This window comes from Struthio camelus, chromosome 1 (genome assembly GCF_040807025.1).
Source record: "Struthio camelus isolate bStrCam1 chromosome 1, bStrCam1.hap1, whole genome shotgun sequence".
In the NCBI taxonomy this organism is placed as follows: domain Eukaryota; kingdom Metazoa; phylum Chordata; class Aves; order Struthioniformes; family Struthionidae; genus Struthio; species Struthio camelus.
The window spans coordinates 148106021-148128170 of record NC_090942.1 but is presented as its reverse complement, the minus strand read 5'-3'; positions in this window follow the sequence as shown (position 1 = coordinate 148128170).

The following is a 22150-nucleotide window of genomic DNA, read 5'->3' as shown; positions in this document are numbered from 1 at the left end:
GAGTCTCATATTTCATTTGTATGAAACGTCATCACACATCTGGAACAGCTGATATTTAGGCCCTTGTATTTAATGGTGATCTGTGGTGAGACAGGCCCCAAAAGGTAACTAGTCCAATTTCTGCTCTAGCAGTTCAAGCCGCATGGCAAAATCAGACTCCAATATGTTACCAGCAGAGGGAATCATTTTCATATGGGGCATGTCTTAGACTGAGAAGTTCAGAGATATATTTGACTTATCTGGTTTTGTCCTACTGATTTTGGATCAAGGGTTTGTGCAGAATCAGTGCAATCACTCAAAATTTTAAATTCTTGTGTTAATAACATTTGAGGCCAAAAGTAAATAGACAAAGTAATGAACAGGTAAAATTGTGAGGAGAGCAGATGTTGAATGAGCAAGGGAAGAGGTATTTATTTCTGTATGGGGACTTAAATCTCATGAAGAAACCCCTGATATGAGGACACCTGAGCTGGGTTTGCCTGCTGCTGCCCCTCAGCAGGATGCAATTCTCCCTGGTGGAGCACTGCACTAAAAGCACCACATTTTTGCTGGGACCTGAGGTCAGTAAGATGCTGTAAGTCTCCAGCCAGTCCCCCGTGACGTGGTGTGAATTGCCAGTAATGGCAAAAGCGTTCTCCAACTACACACTTCTCTTTCTTTTGGAATTTGTTCTCTCCCTTACTCAGAAAGAGAAGAAAACATTTCCACTAGTCTTGTCTCTTAGGCAATTAACTCAGTTCACATATTGTTAAAAACAGTTAAATAACCACAGTCTTTTGTCCCACAAATAAAGGCTAGTCTGTGATGTAAGGACAAAGAATTCTGAAGGTGAAAAGCAGTGAAAAGGTCAGAGCAGAATTTAAGTCAGATACTGTTGAATTTTTTGCTGGTTAAACAGAGCATACATCAAAGAGGCGCTTAAATTAGAATTAGAGTTCATTTGCGTATCTCCCTGACAGGGAAATGAACGGGTAAGAGAGGAAAGGGGAGGGAGAAGGAAGAAGGGCTTCAGTGACAAGAAGAGGGCAGAGAGAAGAGGATGAGTATGAATTCAGAGGCGGGAAAGAGGAGGGGAAAGGGAAAAGGAAAACAGTGTTTCTATCACCATACACCCTTCCTGGTTAAACAGGTGAGAGGTTTTTGCAGGGAGGAGATGCCTTCATGGACTGATATAAAATTTTACAAGAGATAGGCAGATGCTGAATGCTCTGAATGCACCAAGAAAAAACATTTTTTTTTCTATAGGCTTACATGCAGGCTGTGTAGAAGTACTCTCCATATGATAAAGAATTATTAGGGAAACTCTTGAGTTTAAAGAAGCACATGGTTGAGATAAGGTGAACGGGGTTTCCATGAAGCTGTAGACATACTGTTAAGGCTGGAGTGAAGGAAATGCACAACAGAAGGAGGAGATGATCATCCAGACTTCATGTTACTTGAGAAAGGAAAGGAGGTTTGTTGTGAAATGCTTATTCAGCACAGCAAGAGGAGGTTTTGGTTATTCCTGAGATTAGGGTAAAGGAGTGTCACTCAGTGAGATTGTTTTAGATAGCCATGATGGGCTGGAGATCAGACAACTGAGTATGTTGCTGAGCTCTGGGAGGTCAGGTAATGAGATAAGGCTGGGAAGATTAAGTCAAGTGTGGGCTGCAGGGACTGGGCTCATACGCACGCACACACACACACATACAAACACACACACATGCACATGCACACACCCACAAAAGCAATGAGACGTGGCTGAGGGCAGAGGAGGAATATGCAGAGGCTCTTGGATGGGGGTAAAGTTCAGCCAGGCTGGGTTTGCTAGAGTAGGGTATGTGCTTACAGCATACATGCTGCTATCATGAATATTTATTCAATCAACCCCCTCATACCTAGGCGTACTGCCAATCATCCTCTCTGGATCCACGATTTACGCCCTCCTGCCACTGACTGCACATGAGCTGAGACCCCATTTAGCAAATTTCTTTTGAAATTTTGATTTATATGCTCCTAAAAAATCTTTATTACACTTCCCCCTTCCAGACAATTTACTTTGTTCAATATGTTTGGTTGTTTTTTTTTTTTTTAAGTTTAATTCCTACTTTCCATTTTTCAGTATTTATTATGCCACATTCCCATGGGGCTGTGACTGGCAGGTGGGTCACAATATACATAACTGATAGGCCCATCTGTCTTCCTTTCACTGCATGCTCCCCCTTCTTTTTTTTCTCTCTCTCTCTCTTTCTTTCTTTCTTTGCATGTGTCATAAACTGTCAACTACAAGCACAGTCCTGCATGAGGACTAACAGACAGGTACCAGCCAGAGAGAAGGCTATCAGTATATAAAGGGGATTTAGTGACTTCACAGTAGGTTATGAAAGCAAATGGTTCAGCCATTTGTGTTACATTTCCAAAATATTTACAGGTTTTATCTTCTGTAAAACATGGAATCAAATAGAAACAGAATTGTATTATTGAGAAAAAAGCAAGAAAGATTATCATTTTCTGTTCCTTTTTTGTTCTTTATCTCGGCTCCCTGTCCTGCATAAGAGCTCCCTCTTTTCTTAGGCTCCCCAACACCCAAGGATTCCAGTGCTGGGAAAATACAGATGCTAATACACTCTGAAAAAGTAATCAGCCTCTGAAACAGTCCGCCTGGCTTCTGTTCTCACTAATGCTTCCCACCTGAGATTTTGGAAGCTCTCCGTTTAGTTAGGTGCCTGGTTTTTAATTTTATTAAAGGAAAAGTGAAAGTTCAAAGTGTTGCAGCAGCTGTTTGCAGGGGAATGCAAGTGAGGGCTTGTGGGGACCAGAGGCCAGGAGTGCACCTACTGGCCTGATCCTGCCCACTGCTGTGCACGTGGTATGTGCCTACTGACACGTTGGCCAAAGAGCAGCGCGCGTGGCAGGACCTGAAGCTCATTAAAGAAAACACAGCAAACTCTCCTAACCCTGCCAGGCTGGCTCTGCGCAGGGTGGAGGATGGCAGAGTGCCATGGGAACCTGCAGATCCTGGCATCAGTAAAAGAGCTCCACAGCCAGCAAGCAGCACCGGGGTTTGAGCTTCGTCCTGCTGGACCAGCATTTGCAAGGAGCGCTGGACGGAGGCGTGCAGCAGCAGCTCTCCACCAGCTCCCCACCTCCGTCCAGCACTCCTTGCAGATGCTGGTCCAGCAGGATGAAGCTCGAACCCTGTGAGTGATATCAGAGTGAGGCAACACTTTGCAACATGAGCTGAAGGGCAGCCAGCCATTTCTCACACTCTCCTCCTTTCTTTGTATATTATGCTTTGTGTTACATTCCACACTCTCTTTTTACCTTGCTGCTGTTTTTCACTTGCCTCATTTATTATGATTTTACTCAGCAGCCCCCCAAAACTGAAACTGGAAGGAGCTGTCCCACAGTTTTTCAGCTTACGCTAAAAAAAAACACTACCAAAAAAAACCAGCGGCCTGTCTTTAACCTTTGGTAACCCTGACATTCTTTTCACTAAAGTGTCTGATATTAAAGCAGATTGCTTTCATGCCTACATAAGTAATATCATATGCTTCACATCAGCCTATGCTCAAGCTAGCTGAATTCCCACTGTATTATTGCCTGTGAATGTACACTCTGTGCATACTAATAATGGCCTATCTGAACCAGCTTGCCTTTCAACTTTTTGAAAAGGAGTTTTATTGGTTTGTTGGATGCCTATGGCACAGGAATATAGCTTAATGAATGATGGTAATGCTTGTGCCTATCTCTGTTTTGCCAAGCTGTGCCAGAAGCGCAGAGTTGAAAAGAGAAACAGCCTTAGAAGAATTCTAGAATTACTGAAAAATCAATGTCCTCCCTCCCCCCACAACTGGCCACTAAGATTATCTCCGATCTTGGTATACTTACAGAAGGGCTTAAGAGGACTTTCAAAAAAATTTTTATAAGGAATATATTTACACCTTTTTTCTTTTCTTTTCTTTTTTTCTCTTTAGGCAGTAGTTATTAAAGGGAAATCCACCAGAAAGGAAAACTTTAACATGGATGTGATTTATTGTGATTGTCAGGTGGTCTGTATTTGTGCGAGACAATTCTTTTCAATACTGTTAGCATTTCCTTTCGGCTCTTCATCCTGCCACAAATGCTACTTCTTGAGGTCTTTCTCTGTTTCTGTCTTGCTTTATCACATCCATTCCAGTGCTAGGTTCTGCTCTGTTTCACAGGGGATATAGCCCGTGTTTCTTCACTGAGGAACAATAATCATATGAATAGGAATAGAATCTCCTCTTCTGATGTTATCAATGGGATTCTCTGTTTTTGTCCTCCTACCTTGTAAAAACTTATTCATGCTGATTATAATCTCATGACCCACCTTTTGGGGAGCTTCAGCATGGCTTTGTTATCCTCCCAGTATCCGAAAGCAAGTGGTTTTCTCTCACTAGAATGGCACTGCAAAGTAAACTGAGGTCCCCCCTCCCACCCAGCACAACAGGAATTTACCTGTGCGTCAAATGATGTGTCGAGATGCTTTACTCGTTAACCTTCTTCCCAGATACAGGGGATGTGTTAACTTCCATAGCTTGTTAGTAATTTGGCAGGCTATATCTGGGTTATATGTATATGTGTATAAGCATAGACATACACATACACACCATATACCCTGGCAAAAATCTTTTCTTCTGGACATACAAGTTCCCTTGTTTAGAACTACGGACATATAAAGGGTCAGACCGAAGGACCGTCTGGGCCCATACCCACCCTAGGGCAGTAGGCAGTAGCAACAGCTGCCTGGGGAGAAGACAAGGAAATGGGATAATCATAGAACAATCTTTTTCCTAACATTTTTTCACAGCTTCCAGCAACACGTTATTTAGAGACTTCCTTGACTGCTCCAGGACTGTCTTGTTCTTTAGCTACCATTGGACCCATCCTCCATAACTTTTTCTAATTCCTTTTCTAACCCATTTAATTAAGGCTAGTGCTAAACCACCCTCCTTATCACAAAATTGCTAAATAGGGGAGAAAACAGCCGCGGAAAACTTAAATATGATCCTAGTATTTAATAGCATAGCCTCTGGTCACTCTCACAACATATGGATGTACTGATCAAAAGCGGGTATGCCCTGTCTTGATCCATAGTGGAGTTAAAATGATAAACACAGGTAAAATTCCTGTGTTATCTGTTCAGGTAAGTATCTTGATATATTTTATTGCGTTCTTTTTCCATAAGTAAGTGTCAAGGATGCAGTGTTAGAGGTAGAGTATTAGCTTTGTTTGACAAATTTCAGGTCCAATATTATTTGTTGCAGTGGCCTTTTGAAGACTTGATAGACTTTGGTGAGGGAGGGAGAAGAGATGGTAGATGAATGAGCCATTAGATTGCTTTTTGATGTTGAAAAAGGAGCGAGTGCAATTTTTTTTGTTTCTTCTCCATGAGCCAAATGCTAACTGCTCTTTATTCTATGCTGAAGTTTCTATTGTGTAAGTAATCATATGGGCATATTTAAGTAACGGGCTTTTTTGAGTTAAACCCCATTCAGACTGTTATGACTGTGTTTAATCTTTGAAAGACGGGCGGGGAGAGGGAAATCTGTTCTTCAGAAAAGAACCCTTTTTATACAGAAAACTATAGGGTTCTTATCTTTGATCTAAGTAAGCACAACTGTACCATGTCAGCAGCATATTAGTGCCAACGCATGTGTGTTGTACTTTTTAAATGCTGTTTCAACGTGTGTCATTGGATCTGTGTTCCTACAGGCTCACAACAACCTGCACCCTGGTAACTACATGTTGATTGAAGCACCCTTATGAAAAAAAGATATAAATGTTTGTGGTTAAGGTGATAACCCTTTTGTTTTCTCTGTAATCCATCACAGGGCTTGTCAGTCCTGACAGCTCGAGTGGATTTTTTTGAACACCTCTTTATCTGACAGCTTCATGCATCATAAAGCAGCAAATAGAATTAGATCAAAGTCTCAGAGTCACTGTAGGCTTGGTAAGGTATGCAATCCTGTTTGTATCTTTATCCAGGCTCTGACAGTTCATTTTAACTGCAACAGGGGGAAGGAGGGAGAAGGAGGAAAGTTTCTCTTTCTTTTAAGAAGGTACAGTAGTGCTGCATTTTTAAATGTATGCTGCTTTCACATATCATTTCCCCTTGACATCTGTGATTCCCTGTGTACTGTAGCACACTATATATATTTTCAGAGTGCTCAACAACAGCAGTCACATTCTCAAAGCAAAGGCTTAGCCAGTGTATGAGGCCGTGTACCCATATGCTTTAATAATCCTGACTTTTGTTTAATATCAATGGCAAAGATTGACAGAGCTCACTTTAAACAATGGAATATTGTCCATCTGGTACATGCCAGATTCTATGAATTAGTGTGATGGATAACAGGTTTACCAACAGTCCACCCTAAACTTACAGGATATAGCCAGCATTTACTTATTAAAGAAACAGCATAAGGGAGAGGGGAGGGGAGGGAAGGGCAGGAGAGGGCAAGGAGAAAGGAAAAAGGAGACCATTTTAGTAAAAATTTTAAGGGATCACACTGAAGCCATGATTGGAGAAATGGGATACCGAAAAGCTGGCTACCCTGGTCTACTTTAGTGTATCCTATTTTTCAATACTTTTTCATAAATAGTGACTCTTGATGAATAATATAGGCAAAACAAAGAATTTGTGCCAAAGCTTTTAGAGGTGCCATGTCTACTTTTAAATGCCATGTCTACTCCCATGTGCATAGGGAGTCTGTTCGGGGAGAGAGTGTTTTCAGGGAGTTTTCAGGTCTTTTTACTCCAAGGCATATGGAGCATAAGTATGAAGTCAGGCAGCCTCCTTTGCTTCCATCTGAAACCTGTACCTGAGTGCTATTTTTTTCTTTTGGTGATCCTGCTTGCTAAAATGCTGCATTAACGTGGGAACAAAAAGCTGTGTGTGTTTGATGGAATGTGGAAACAATCTCCAAACACAATGATCTCATGAAGGGGAGAAGCAGCGTCGATGGTGTCACCTTTGGAATAACACAGGGAAGACGTGCCGGTTGTGTAATGCGGGCTTCTACGCAGAAGCTGCTCTGTCGGTGCTTGTTAGGGAGGAATGGGTTAGAGGGGGAGAGGCTGCTCCTCCTGGCACTTCTCCCTTTGGAGACAATGGTTTTAGGAGAGGGTGTTCATGTGTGAGTTGCTGCAGTTGAAAGCAGCTGTCCTTTTGCCTTTGCTCCTCTAGCTGTGTGCCAGAGGTGCCACAGAGATGCAGACTTGGAGGTGCTTCCTACTGTCTTCTGCAAGAGCTATGTTGCAGGGCCTGGAGAGCAACGTAGGACAGTGAGGAGAGCGACTACGGAAGTAGTAGGCTTTGTGGCAGTGCAGCTGGTGCTGGATCCAAGGGATGTCCAGTCATTTGCCCATGCTTTGCCTCCAGGCAGTGAGGTCTGTCGTACATCTGAGCACTGTGTCTCTCACCCTTCCAAGCCCTTCCTTCTGGCAAGAACTGAAAAGAAAACTTAAGGTCACCACCTGGAGTTACTGAGCCAAATGTTGTCATATGGCTACCACCATAGAGGAGTGAACTTTTGTCAGTTTGCTTTTTCATTAGCAGCTCTTTTCTAAATCTGTTTTAGAAAATCTATTAAGAGAAGTCTAAACTCTAGAAAAGTAGGGAAACTTCTTCCAAAGAGGTGCAGAACTCACAGACCTAAAAAGAGTCAGTACAAGGAGCAAACTATCCTCTGAGCTCTTCCACTTCTTGGGTTTATCAAGGTCTTGTCCATTCTGCTGTTGGAACAGTGGTTTCTGTCAGTGATCAGAGGTTAGTAAAGCTTCACTTATGAGCAGTCCCAGATTGGGGTCAACACACAAGCTTTTCTTGTGACTATTCACAACTATCTTTGCTGTATCGTGGCATACTATGGGCACTAACTCCATGGAGTCCCAGAAGCTTTGTGTGCCAAGGGCACCTCCCAGTATTTCTACATAAAATGCTTCTGCATTAGGTGAGAGTGACCATTTATTTCAGCAACACTCACATAGCTACCTGAGTCCTTTAGATGTTGTATTTTGAAGCAGATCAGGACATAAATGGCCGCAGCACCTGAAGCTTCTGACCAGGAGGCAAAGACTCAAGGCTATCTGCAATGCCCAACTGAACAGCAATGAGAGCAGAATATTGGCCAAATTTCCTCCTGCTGGTCCCACAGGGCTGTATCTATCTGGTCTGACAACAATAGGCGCAACTACATTTTGAACTACCTTACACAAATCTGAAATCTGCCTCAAACAGCTGAGGACCGCACACATTAGAGCTACTGCCATCGCTCCTTAGAGAAAGGCCACAAACATGGACTCCTGCCTCTTGCCAGGCTTTTTCACAGCTGGCAGCATCAGGGTGCAGCCAATTCAGGTGACTTCACTAAGATGAAGATGTGGCCAGCAAAAATGGGTTGCCACTCAGACACACCAGGTCTAGGGACAGTCCACAGTGTCTTTCCTGCTTGAATATCTACGAGCAAGTTGTCTGAAAACCCTTCTAATCTTTGTGTTGTGCCTTCTCTGACTTGACTCTGCTCAACTGAGTGACAGCCCAAGGTCAAGAGGCAAGAAGGCTGACTGAATTACTTTCGATGTCATGATGACCATAGTGAACAGTCATGGTTGAACTGCCTCTGGTTTTAATGGCAGCTGTCATAAACAACAGTTTTTAATGGTCTTTGTTAGAGCTATTTGATTTTTCCAAATGTGCATTACTCCCTGAGTTGACACTGAAAAATTTTAAGTATGTATATAGGTACAAAGCATGCAGCTCTTTGTATTTTACTTAAAAAGGCCCTCAGGAGCACGAGAGATGCTAAAGGGGGATTTCTTAACTGTTTCTGACTTCTTCATGAATTTTGACTCAAACTAATTAACAGATTTGCCTTTGCTTTAGAAAAATGAGTTTTGACTCACAGGGTAGGCACTGTGGAAATGGGAGTGCTCTCAGTTTTAAAAACATATGACCAATAGGACCTCAGCCTGTGTGTGTATATGAAAGGCCTTTAAAAATCATTACTTCCAGTCCTATGGAAGACATAAACTTTCATCTTGGTAAGTAGTTCCCAGTGGAAATATTTGGGAATAGCAGGAAAAAAATTAAACTCTTTCTATACAGTTTTAAACATAAGTTTTCTTCCACTTCAAGTGTGTTAAAATGAAAGCCTTTCTATGTCTCTTCTACCTCCTGAAAAATCTCTTTTAACTTTTATTTGTTATTTAAAAAGCCACAGGGTATATTCTCTTCTTAATACATAGGGATTTACGTGTGAAACTCCCTGTGCATCGAGGTGATAATATACCCCTTAATTGGAAGCTGTTTAATGCTCTCAATTTAACATTTTAATAGAAAAGTTACAAGCAGTCTGGCTGTGAGTGCAGCACTATTAAAATTCCCAGCCAGGACAGTAGTGTTTTTTTTCTTTAAGTGGCTTTTTATTTGCTAAAATTCGTTGCAGCTTTCATTACGAGTTGGGGCCGCTTTTAAGTTTCGCTCTACGTTATGGAAAAGAAAATGGAGAACTTAAAACGATCCTTAGTCTCAAATAAAAGGGGAAGTTAAAAGCATCTTTGCCATGTGTGTCCCTCTATAGGTAGTGCTTGCTTAGTTCATTCAGCGCTGAGGCAACTCTATTGAGTCTCTTATTCTGCAGGCACAGTAGGAGGGATGTTACCCTGTAAGCTCCCCAGGACTACTTATGTGGCTGGAGTTTATTTACTTGCATGTTTTCAGGCCCTTGTAATCACAGAAGAACACAGACAACTTAGGACCTTTATAGCTTGGCCCTTGTAGACACTACCCTGCTTCAAGAAAGCTATGCAGAAATGTAGTCCAAAGCGTGATGCTGTGACTAGCGTGTGCTTCACAGTCTCTTAGGTATTTGTTTTTAAAACACTGCTGGTAGGCAGGAAAGTGCTCTCACTGCCTTGTGAAAAGCATGAAAAGGTATAGGGCCATATTCATAAAGGGATTAAAAGCCTCAGGTACGACTTGAAGCACCTGCGTTCTGCTCAAAACACAGGAAGTAGTCCTTAACTCTCCCCTTTCCTCCAACCTTGAGAAGTACCTGAAGCCTTTAGGCATCCACATTTTTACAGCAACTTCTTGAGGTGCTAAACCTTTCTTCTGCGGATGCCCTCCGTTTTCTGTAGGCTGAGAACCTCTGCACAAGGCTCTCATCTAAGTCCAGTTTGCTTTGTTACAAGAATGTGTCTGTAGTTGTGAGTCTTCTTATGATATATTCTCTGGAAACCCTATGGGTATTCTGGCATCAAAACATCATTCTACCCAAGCAGGTTAGTGATACAGACAAGCAGGAGTAAATTTTCAGTAGCTAAATAAAGGCTGAGTGTATTCCCTACGGGTAAATGATGTCTGAGTTTGTTGCTTTATCTGTTTTAATATGATGTATGTGAAACTTTCAGCAAACAAGTCTTTGTGTGTGTATGAAAATATAGTTTGTAGTCCTATATTCCTGAATCAGGCTTCTGCTTCATGCCTTTTCCCTTCCCATTCGCTTTGTACTACAGAGAGATGTATGGGTAAAACAGAGTTTACTCAGCTGAACTCGTTCCTCTTTAAGGAAAAATCCTGCCTATTTTTCTCTTAGCGCGTGAAGCTTTAGCAACAGGAGGGAAGTGTACGCAGATGTTGGGGAGGAGGATTTCTGTACAGGCGTATGGTATCTTTAGTGCTGGAGGGTGGGTAGGACGTGGGATAGGAGAAAGTGGCTGGCCTGAGCGGTGCAGCTCCCCTGGGCAAAACCGCTTCTGTTCCCGGGGTTGGCACAGGTCTCTGGAGAGCAGCTTGGAGGTGCGCGGGTGAACTGCTGTGCCCACCTTGCCAGAATTTGGTGCTGCTCACACATTTATCTGGCGTCCGTGGGGGCAGACCTTAAGGGCAGACCCTTAGCATTTACTTGCTCTAAGCCTAGGTACTCGGTCTATTATGGGGCTGGGGACAGGCACAGAGTCTTTTAGAGAGGTCTTGTAATAAATTAACTCTTGTTAACCAGTTAGAAAGGGAGTGCAAGAGAGGGAGGCTCCCGCTTCTGTCAATATAGTCAAGCAATTTAAGCTAGCAGCACGTCACGCCAGGCTGTGACATAGTCTTGGGGCAGATTTCACCTTGGTCCGCAAACCTCCAGTAGTGCTGATAAGCCCACACGAGAGGATAGCTAATTCCCATGGCCGTTCACTCCTTGTCTTCTTGCTGAGGAACTGGCAAGAAGGAAGCTGCAGACAGAGCTACTTGTTAGTGTGCTTTTGTGATGTGGCCACTGGGAATGGTATTTAGACAGCTACTCATTTTACAAAGGCTTTAATAGCCTTTAGATGGTAGCAACTTTTAGTTGTTCCTCATCTGGGCTGGAACTGAACCAGCATCCTGTTGGCTGAAAGACTTCATATCCCCATTAAAAAATGTTTTACTGGCCTTCTCTACTTAAAATACATCAAACAGTTTCCGCTTCTATTTGTTTTTCTGTTGAAATACGAAAGCTAACAGTGGTCCTTGCAGAGTGTAGCTTATACTGAAAAACACCGAGAGACAAAGCCATGGGTTGTTGAGGGCCTTTCAGAGGCAGGATGGAGAGAGCAAGGCACAGCAAGAGCTCAAAGCCTGAAAAACAGAAACACCTACAGAGGCTTAAGTCTCCTCCAGTCTACAGCATAGTTGAAAAGTCTCATTAACATTTGTGGAGAAAAGAAAACTTTCTCTTTTCTTCCCTCCCTTCACTCCACATTTATAGCAAGAGGCATAGAGCTATTATCTAAATGAGGGGATCACAGAAATGTGCATTTTTGGTGAGAATTTAAATCTGAGTACGGCATTCCTGCAAAGGTCACTGCAGGCCATTTAGTTGGGAGATCTGAACAATCAAATGCTGTGCAAAAATTAGGTTTTCATATAAATTAACTCCATGCTATTTCTCCTGGACTTTTTTTTTTTCTGAGAAAGCTATGGTCTTAGAGCAAATAGATTTTTCTCCAACATACAGTATATATTGTCTTTCAGTACAGCTTCTGACTAAAATTTATCTCTTGCTAAATGCAAACTAAATGAATAGTGTAGAACTAATACATTTTGTGCCAAGAAAATAAATGGGCACAGTGCTAGATGCTTAAGAGTGTCACTAATTATTCACGTGATTTGTGACATCCCTTTTCAGAGAAGGTATGGACGCTATAACTGGGAAACACTTTCGCAGTTCTCTTGAAAAGCATATAGCAAGGAACCTAGCAGACTCACAAACATGGCCAAATCTCTTAATTTCTGTATACTCAGCATGCCATTCCAGCTCACAGAAATGCTGTACTACTTCTAGTGTTTGTGCGCTGAGGACAAACCGGAAGGCTTGGGCGTTACCGTATGTGAACCGAGCTTTTTTTTTTTTTTCAGTGTATTTTGCAAGCTAGAATTGTGGAAGGCTGGTCCCACTTTTAGCTTCCATACCTTGAATGCAAGGGCGTACCCAGAACAGTTTTTTTAGTGTGCAGCAAATAGTTTCCAACCACACGGCTCTCAATTCGGCACAGCGGGTCCGCGGCTTCCGAACAATGCAAAATGACGTTTGGGGGCTTCCATAGTTGTGCAAAGAAATAAGAACTTTTTCTTGAATTTTTCCTCTTTCTCTTCCTTCTCGGCTACTATTGGTCAGCAATTTAAATGAACAAAAGAGAAAGAAGAAGCAAGAGGAGACAGAGATGTCGAGGAAAAGCGTTACGTTGGAGAGAAGTTTTTTTTTAACCTTCAGATGTTATCGACAAGCGTAGGATTACCACATGAGGAACAGTGAGATAAAAGTGGAAAACATTCTGCCTACATGACTTCTTTTAAAGGAGAAGCAGATCGTCACATACGTAGAGAAAAATATCGGAGCACTAGAGGTTTGAGTCACCAGTGATGACTGTAGAAACAAAAATCAATGTAAAACACTGTAAATAAAAAGTCACCTTGCTTAGCCCTTAGGTAGCACTTTCATTTTCAGGGCAAGTTACAATTTGAATTCAGCTTTGTGACAGTCCTTGATAAATATATCAAGGTTTGTCATGTTAATATCTCCATTTTTCGAAAGGGAAAGAATTGTTCTTGATTGCCTGTATTTTAGAATCGGTTTTCTCTTGAGATAGCTGTTTTATTTTTGTGAGAGTTTGTAGATTTCTCCCACAAACTGTTGCCAGCATGGTCTCCAAAATTAAAGTCCAGATGGCCAAAACTGGCTGGGTGATAGTAGCTTAGGGTATTTTTGCCCTTTTTTGCAAGTGTGTCTGGGCAGAACAAATTCATATTTTTAAGGTGGGGGTGGCGGTGTTCTTTTTCTTTTTCTGTAGTCCCACTGTAAGAACATGAAGTCAGTAGCCATCAGGAAAAAAGAACAAAAAAAGTCAAAAAAAAATCCAAATTAGAAGGAGTCCAGCTATGCTTTTGTCTTTTATTAAATACTAAAAAAAATGTTTGGCACTGACATAATCACCTGGACTGTGTTAATTTTTGTAAAGCTCTTAAAATGTATTAGCAGAAAAATATTGATGTGTATGCAAATGCAGCACACATTTAAATATGTTAGTGAAAGCGTGCTGAAAGGTAGAGATTAAATTCCACCTTTAGGAACCTATCCAGCAACGTCCTTAATGTGAAAGTTCTCGCACCAGAGCCAGTGAGAAACAATTCACTAAGTGAGGGCTTTCAGAATTGGGTCCTAAAGGAGTGTTAGCACAGAAAGAGTAAGTAGACTGAATATTATTATGCTAAAAGGTCCTGGAAATGATTCACGTTTTGCAAGCTCTTGTTGCAGAAAAGTCCAAGTTAGACTGAGAATGCTCAAATGAGCAGCGTTAAGATTAATTTGGACTCAGAGTTGCCAATTAGAAAACCTCTCTCTTGTAAACACCAACCTCTTAATTAGACAGTCTTGCCTTTTTGTTTTCTAACATCAACAAAATGGATACGTTAGTGCTATATGAAGCTGCCTTCGGAGGATTAGCTAAAGGAAACTGCATATTGAACTTCACCTTTTAATTAACTTTTAATGAATTGCTCTCACAGCAGAAAGCAGTCACAGAGGGACTCCAAGATTCAGGAGTTACCTAAGGTCTATAACGTTTTTTAGGGAAGAAAATATTGATTTCATTGCTCCGCATCTATTTCAGCTTCACTTACAGTTTGGACTATGAAGTCATTGTGGGACATTTGAAAAGAAGAAAAGCTGAAAAAAGTTAGATGTGTAAGTAATTATATAAGCATGTCATCTTTGTTTTTGTCAGATTCAGTTACTGAGAAACATATTTTCCTTATTTAGTGTTGTCTTTGTGCAGTTATATTAAGCCAAAAAAAAAAAAAAAAAAAGGAAGGAGAGGAGAGCAAAGGGGCTGGCTGCTCTGCTCCGTGCTGTTGGCAGCCGAGCCCGTCTATCCAGCAGCGACTGGATTCCATGAATAAAGCTGGATTGAGGTGAGGATCTCTAGCCGGGTGAGTAATCACAGTTGGCATTTGCTGTCAGGAAGACAACTTTGGTACTGAGTCTAGAGATCATTAGGAATGAAACATCAAATGCTTGAAAACAAATGGAGGCTTAATCTTCAATGAAAGAGAACATCAGTAAAATGTGGCTTTCATGGTTTTGGGTACCTGACATGCTGGGAACTGGCAGATTACCTGTATTGTATTTCTTTTTTCTAGTACCTGTGACATTCTAGAGTTGCTGTAAATAGCAATGAATCTCTTCCGCTACATAAAGAACAAATAGACAACAGGGCCAAATTTGGCACTTGGGTAGGTGCACCCAGCTTTGCTTGAAACCAGAGGCAGATCTATACGTATATCAGGAGCAGGGTTTGGCCCATAGCTTTTACTTTAAGGTGCCTTGGAGGTAGGGCATGGGATGGGAATGCAGAGAGACTCCTTCAGTCCCATAAATTGTAAACTGGCATTGCTACCTTGAGGCATGTACGATACTGCTCTGGGGCTCTGGGAGGGCTGGTAGCCACCTCTTGCCACCTGAGCTTTTCACCTCCAGAAGCTTTATGGTGAGGTGGTGTGGAGCCCCACATAGCTAAGAGAATTTGTTCAATGCCGTAAAATCAGAAGAAAATGAACTAGCAGGAAATGGTGCTTCTGAAAAACCTCCCAATTCCTAGGGACCATTCTCTTTGCTCCTCCTCTATCTGTTTTATGTAAACATTTACTCACACACATTTTTGTCAGCACAATAGCTTTTCATACTGCAAACTTCTGCGTGAGCAGCCAAGACAAAGGCATCCATGAGCAAGCTGAAATATTCACTGGTGTTTTTATTTTGCTGAGTGTTCGTCTTCCAACATTTGTCTTCGTGACACTCTGGGACTGCCCAGAGCTGTGGGATGTCCTTCTGCTGCCTGCTAGTAGCTGAGCGATGCCTGCCAGAGGGACCTCCTTCCCGGAGGCTGGGTAGCGGGCATCTGCTGTGGAGGCAGACCTAGTCTGGGGATTCCCTATAGACCTCCTGGCAAGTTGGTGCTGCAAGCCTGTGCACGTGGCCACGGTCTCATTGCTGCTGTTGGCAGCTGTAGCTGGTATTCCTCCACCCATGGCACCTGGGTGACCTCAGGGTTTGGCAAGCATATCTCCCCTGGAAAAAAGGTGCTACAAGTTTGTGCAGGCTGCCTGGAGAACGGATACACCTTAGGGTGCAACCTGGACTTGAGTTGCCCCTAGCTCCACCAGTGCCAGCCCAGTTACGGCCCAGCAGAGACAGCTGGGGGCTAAGGCTCGCCGGGTCCTGGCGCGCCTTTCGGCTCTTTGACGTTGCACCCTCACAGCCTCTTCCTCTTCCCCTTTGTCGTATTCTTATTTACGGGGTTAGGTCTTTGGTTACAAAGGTGACTTTGTCTGGAGCCTTGGGTATTTGCAGGCTTATGCAAACTGTGCTGAGCCAGTTTGTGAACCTTCCGAACACTCGTGTTAACCCTGCGAGGGGCTTGGCACCCAGCGTACCGACAGGCTATTTTCCTTCCGTTCCCAGCTGATTCGCTGTGAAAGGCCCCTGTCCGATCTTAATCGTTCATTTCTTCCTTCCCGTCCCCAGGTGGGGCTCCTTATTCACTCATTGAAGACTTTATGGGGTATTAATTATACATAGATTCTGTTAAGCTCGTGATCCCTGTCGCATTGCCAGCTTTCTATGGAGACTGTACATGACACACTGTGAACACAGATGACAGGCTCGGTGAGAAGCTGCGTACACATAACACTGAGAAGTGCCTCCATGCCTTTCCAGCACCCAATCCCCTCACAAGTCTTTGGGACTCTCTTTCAACCAACCAGTCAGTCAACTGGGACCAACATCACATGACTGACATGTACAAGTATCATAAATAATCACAAGCAATCAAATAGGGAGCAATCCAAAGTCAGGAGTTTGCAATCCTTGGCTGAATATCCTGCATTATTCAGAAAAAAACTTGCAAGAAGGCATATATTCAGAGAAGACAAGATTGCTCATAAACAAGTCACGAGCAGAGAAAAAGCCTGTATTTGTCAGATAATTTATCCTCAATGAATAATTCAACCAAGTCTAATAATGACTATTTATTATTTATAATATACATACTGACATAGGTGTACATGGTGCTTCAATAAAAGTAATTAAAATAATTTTGCATTAACGTATCAGATTAATGAGATAGGCACAAAATGTGCTTTTTCTGCTCAGTGTGTTACAGAAATGATCTCTGCAAAACATAGTGGGATAAGAAGTGTCTATCCGAAATTTTAGATGGGATCTCTGCAGCACTCAGTGGTGTAATTCTGCTTTAAATAATTTAAAAAATGTATCCCTTGACACATCTTAGATATCAGTTCTGATATTTGTCTCCTTTAATTGAGTTCAGACAGGATCATTCAAATTGATAGTCCATCTTTCCTTGGGTTACATATTTAATCGCAACGATATGGCAGTTAATGATGCAGAAATATATTAGACGTGATTTTACAAATTCTCGCTTGCAGGATCCAAGACTCAAGTTTGCTTAAAACAGGGAACAAATTGTATAGTTTCAAAATGGAGGCTTAATAGAAACTAAAATAGGGAGATTTTGATTTAGAAAATCAAATTTGAAAAAGAAACTTGAAACTTCCAGTGAACAACTATTCATGTTTACTGTGATGCAAACAGTGGCTAGAACAAGGTTTACTCCAATCTTTGATCAAGTGATTGGTACCTTTTATTTAGATTTTTTTTCTCCCTGAAACAGTCTGAATATTACACAGGATTTGGCACAGAAGCAAAGTGAGCTGTGAACTAAAAAGCTGTTTGGAATTTACTTCCATATCATAAACAAAATCATGTTACGAGAGATGTTCTGGATATTTCAGAAAAATTATGCCTATTTTTGCTTTAAGGGCTCAGGACATTTCACTTAAAAATGCTCTGGCAATATGCTGTCAAGCAGATCAGTTGCATATTGCTTCTCCTGCTTTGTTATCAATTGTATAGTTGCAGAATTTCTGAAGTAGGAATAGTTATCATAAAAAAGCACATGTTATTTGTAAGTACAGTGCTGCATATAATGACCTCTACAAAATGTACAATCAATAAAAATAAGCATAGTAGGAGTGAATACTAACTTAGACTCCCATTCAGCAAAGCACTGGAGCTTGTGCTTACTTTCAGAATGAAAACAGTCATATTAAAGTCGGCAAGACAATTCACGTGCTTAACATTTAATGCATGCTTACGTAGTGTAATGAAGTGGATTTGGCAATAAAATATTCCCGTAAAAACTGTTAAAGAATTAGTTAATAAACTTTAAAAAAAAGTTTTTGATTGCAGGATTGCCCTGTGGTTTTTTTAACTTTATTTTGTAAAAAATATTTACTTTTTATTTGGAAATGTTCTTATTTTTCCTTCTCGACTTCATTACTTCAAAAAGTGACAACAAAACCACAAATATTTAATCCTTATTAATTGCGGGGAGGGAAAATTTAATTTCCTGACTATGTTTCCCATGTACACACGAGACACAAGGGTTTGTGGCAATCTCTGCAGTTGCTCTGGGAAAACTGTTAGCTAAGCATAGAGCGCAGTGCAGATCTGCAGGCCTAGGGAGCAGAAAGAACAGTGTTAGAGGCTAAATGAGGCAAAGTATTGCAAGGCAGCTCTTAACAGCTAAAATCTTAGAGGCACAAATTGAAGGGATTCATTTAATTGGTCACTCAACAAATTAGGATGGGATAAATTTCCAGGAATCACGGCGGTTCCTGACTATGCAACTTGCAGTCATTTCGGGGAAGGCAGCCCTCCTGCTGGCGAAGACAGAAGTTGTGTTTCAAAGGCCCCAAATCCTCTGCTGAGCTTCTTGATGCTTGCCAGCAACACGGCCACTGTGGTCTGTGAGGAAGGGCAGGTTCAGTGTGAATTTTCTTCCTTATTTTGTTGTGAAGATCATTTCAGTACTTTTCAAATACTGGGCTTTCATAGTAAAAAATAATTTTAAAAACAGTTATTACATGTACTCCTGTTTTACCACTTTTTGCTTAGTGACCTGTGGCCTAAGATATGAAGACAATCTTTAAAATTAATGAATAACCTGCATTTAACTTCGTCAGGTTCATGTTGCTTTTTGACAAACATTTAGAGCTTATCTACATTAGAAAAGCCACAGTGCTGCAATTAAAATGATTTTAAATCCATCTGGTCATACTAATGCAAATCCCTCACGTAGGCATATGTAAACCTTGCTTAAATTAGTTTACCTTAATTTGGTAATTGACCAGCTTCAGATAAATTTATATAAATTTTATTTTGAGGCCAGAAGTCCTTGAACAACTCTTCACCTACAGTGACTAGGATTTTCACTCATCTGTTGTAGACGCCACAAACTCCCCATATGAAATTGCCCGTCGTTATATTTAATCTCTCTAGTACTCACACTGTTCACAGTGCTTAGCTTCCCAAATGGGCAGGTTTTGCAAACTCTTCCATGTCCCTACAGCACAAACAACTGAACCTCATTGACAATTTTGTAGCACAGCATTAGAAAAGTACATAGATCTGAATGCCTCTGGCTTCTGAAGGTTTGTAAATTCTTATGTTTGGTTTAAGAGAAAGTTCAAGAGGGTTTGGCATATGACTTCAATCTGACACAGTGCTGATAAAGAAGGGAAGTAGGAGAGGAGGGAGGGAGGGAAGGAGGGAAGGAAGGAAGGAAGTCCATCTGCACGTTACTGAAATACCAGTGAATTCAAAAACCCATTTAAGAGAATAGCTGCAACACTTACTGTTCTTTCAATTTTTGTTGGAAATATTACTCAGAATGATGGTTACTTTTCTATTGGGATTTCTTCTAAATTTGCCCCGTTTTTTACATCTAACCTTTCCTAGATTCTAAAGCGTTCATTTGTTTTGCAAATCATGATCTCTCATGCTTCTTTACGTAAAATGTTATACGTACTAGGGAAGTGAAAATTATCTCTATATTTTTAGTGGAAGTAGACAGTCACTGTCTAGTGAATGTTATTCACGCAAATTGTGTATTAACTGCAGCACGTTAGGAAAATTAAGAAAGTCCACATCATCCTAAGATTTTGGGGAAAAATCCTTTAAAAATTATTCCAAGAAATGGAAATACGTGAACTAAAGGACATGCCTGTTTCCTCCTGAAGAAAATAAACTAGAGTCTACAGAAGTCAAGAAACAGTTTATTTTTGTTGAAACCTGATTCTCGCATGACTGGTAAAGTTAGTATAATCTGGAATGATCAGATAAATATTAGTTAGTCTTTCTTTTTTTTTTAATTTTGGATGCATGAAAGTTTCCAGTTGAAATACAGATTCCTTTAGGACTCAGACTGCTTTACAATGTGGACATTGAGCCCCCTGAGAGATAATCGCCCTGGTAGCCTAGCAGTAGGGAGTCCAAGCTTGGTGTTTATGGTGTCACCGATATCTCCGCTTCTCTCTTGCCATTTTCTGGCTGAATTCTCCCTCGTTTGTGATACACAGCCCATCACACATGCACACTTGAATTTTAGAGAGGAGCTTTCACACAAGTGGGTGAGGCAGAAAGTAGCCAAACTGCTATGTTCACCTTTCCAAAGCTGCTGTGTCTGCTCATCCTCCCCCTGCAGTCTTTGAAGGAGCCATGGCTTCTCTGCTGGTGGGGAACAGGAGGTCTTCAGAAAGCTGACACTGAAAAGACACTTTCTGATTTCAGCAGCATGTTGTTCAGGCTCCACTGGCACTCAAGAGTCCTTCAAGCGCACGAAGCACCATGAGATCTGCACATCTGTTCCGAAACAGCTCTGCTACTCGTCTTGCTCCATGTACTGTCCTTATAAAAACAGCGCGGGCCTCTGCTCCGTGTTGCTGAGCCATGAGAGGAGGAGGTGCCCTCACAGCTGGTGGAGCAGCCCAGAATCCCTCACGCTTCCTTACGATACGCTCACAAAATATCAAAGGGCAAAAAAAAAAAAAAAAAATTAAACAATGCCAACCTACTCTGGAATAACTTGTTGCTTTCAATGTCCACACATGTGGAGTCACTAGAGAGCTGTGTGGCTAAATATGTATTTTCATACCTGTCAGTTAAATCCCTCTCTAACCCTATTGGATGAGTAGAGGCTACGCCAGTGGAGGCACTGAAGAGTCCTCCTTGGAGCAGTAAGGGCAACATGGGCAGCCTTGCAGCAGCGATTCGGGCTGGCTCAAGAGACCATGCTTTCTTAGGTAAAGCTTAGTGCCAGGCACCGAAACTGCTTTCGGTACCGGCCGTCACAGCATGCCCCCTGCCACGACGTGGCCTCACTCCAGAGTGGGCACAGGCTGCAGAGAGTGTCCCAGCAGCACGGCGGGAAGGAGCGCCTCTGGGTATATTGCAGGAGGAGGATGCTAGGGATAAAGCCAGACAAAGAAAGCCCTAGAAATAGCCCCACAAAGCACTGACCAGGAGGCAGGATGCTGCTGGCTCCCTGGCCCCCACCACTTCCCCACCACCTGCAGATGCCCCTGTCCAGGCAGGGCCTCCTTTGAGCAGCGCCCGGCTGCGGTGGCCTGTCTGTGCCCAACGTGACACAGCGCTGGTGGCCGCGTGCCCAGGGATACTTGCCCGCGAGGCTTCTCTGCCAATGGGGCTGCCCGCGGGAGGGAGGATTTGCAAAAGCTGGTCACAGGTTTGGCTTTTTTTTTCCCGTGGAGTTGCTGAAGTCCCTTTAGAATATTAAAAGCCACATCACGGTGCTATACATATTAATGTGCAGGGATTTTTTTCTATTGTCTATACCTTTCAGTCTAAGTCTGACTGACAGCCTTATCTATGATTTCCAAGCCTTCGGATGGTCTGATTTTTAGATAGGCCACTCTTCTTCCACTTGATCATCATCCTTTTTTTTCTTTCCATGTATTCCTGAATTTCCCGTTTTAGTAACTTTTATATTATATGCTATCCAATAGACAAGTTATACTTGCTATCTATCTTGACTATTTAACCTTTATATTTCCTAGATAATGCATTGGTGCAAAATCCAGAAATGTTGATATTTCAGACAGCTTGATTTGTCACAATGGAAAAGATGCATGGCTTTTAATTTGAATTTTTAATATCTCTATCATTTTAACCTAAGGTCGATGGGCTAGTTTACATATTTGAGTAAAATATTATACCACTTGAATATAAGAAAATGAGATTTTTTCTTGCTGTCTTTTTGTTTTCTTGCTAAAACACTGTATTAATCTTTTTCATTCATTTGTATGGGGCTATTGTTGGAGTAGTCAAATCAAATAAGTAAGACCAAAACTATATGTAAGTGAGAAAAAACCATGACAATTTTTTTCTCTCTCCTGGTAGCCACGTTTGTAGCCATATTTATTTTAAGTAGCCTTGGGCAAAAAGTTATGTGTCTCATTAATCTAAATCAACCTTACAGGATTTTATGGCAACTGTTGTTGCTGTTGCCACATTATGTATGCTTTTTCCTTTTGTTCTTCAATATAGTGCTTATGAAGCTAAGGAACAATTGTCACTTCCTATTATGTGAACTAAATGTACAAGAATTGATGGGGCTTTCTACCTAATGTTGTTAGCCTGAACCTGGTTTGTTTATTTAATGAACAAAATGTCACAGTGTATCTGCATCCTCCTGACATCTGAAACAGTGGCAGCTGCTGGTGGCAGATTTCTTC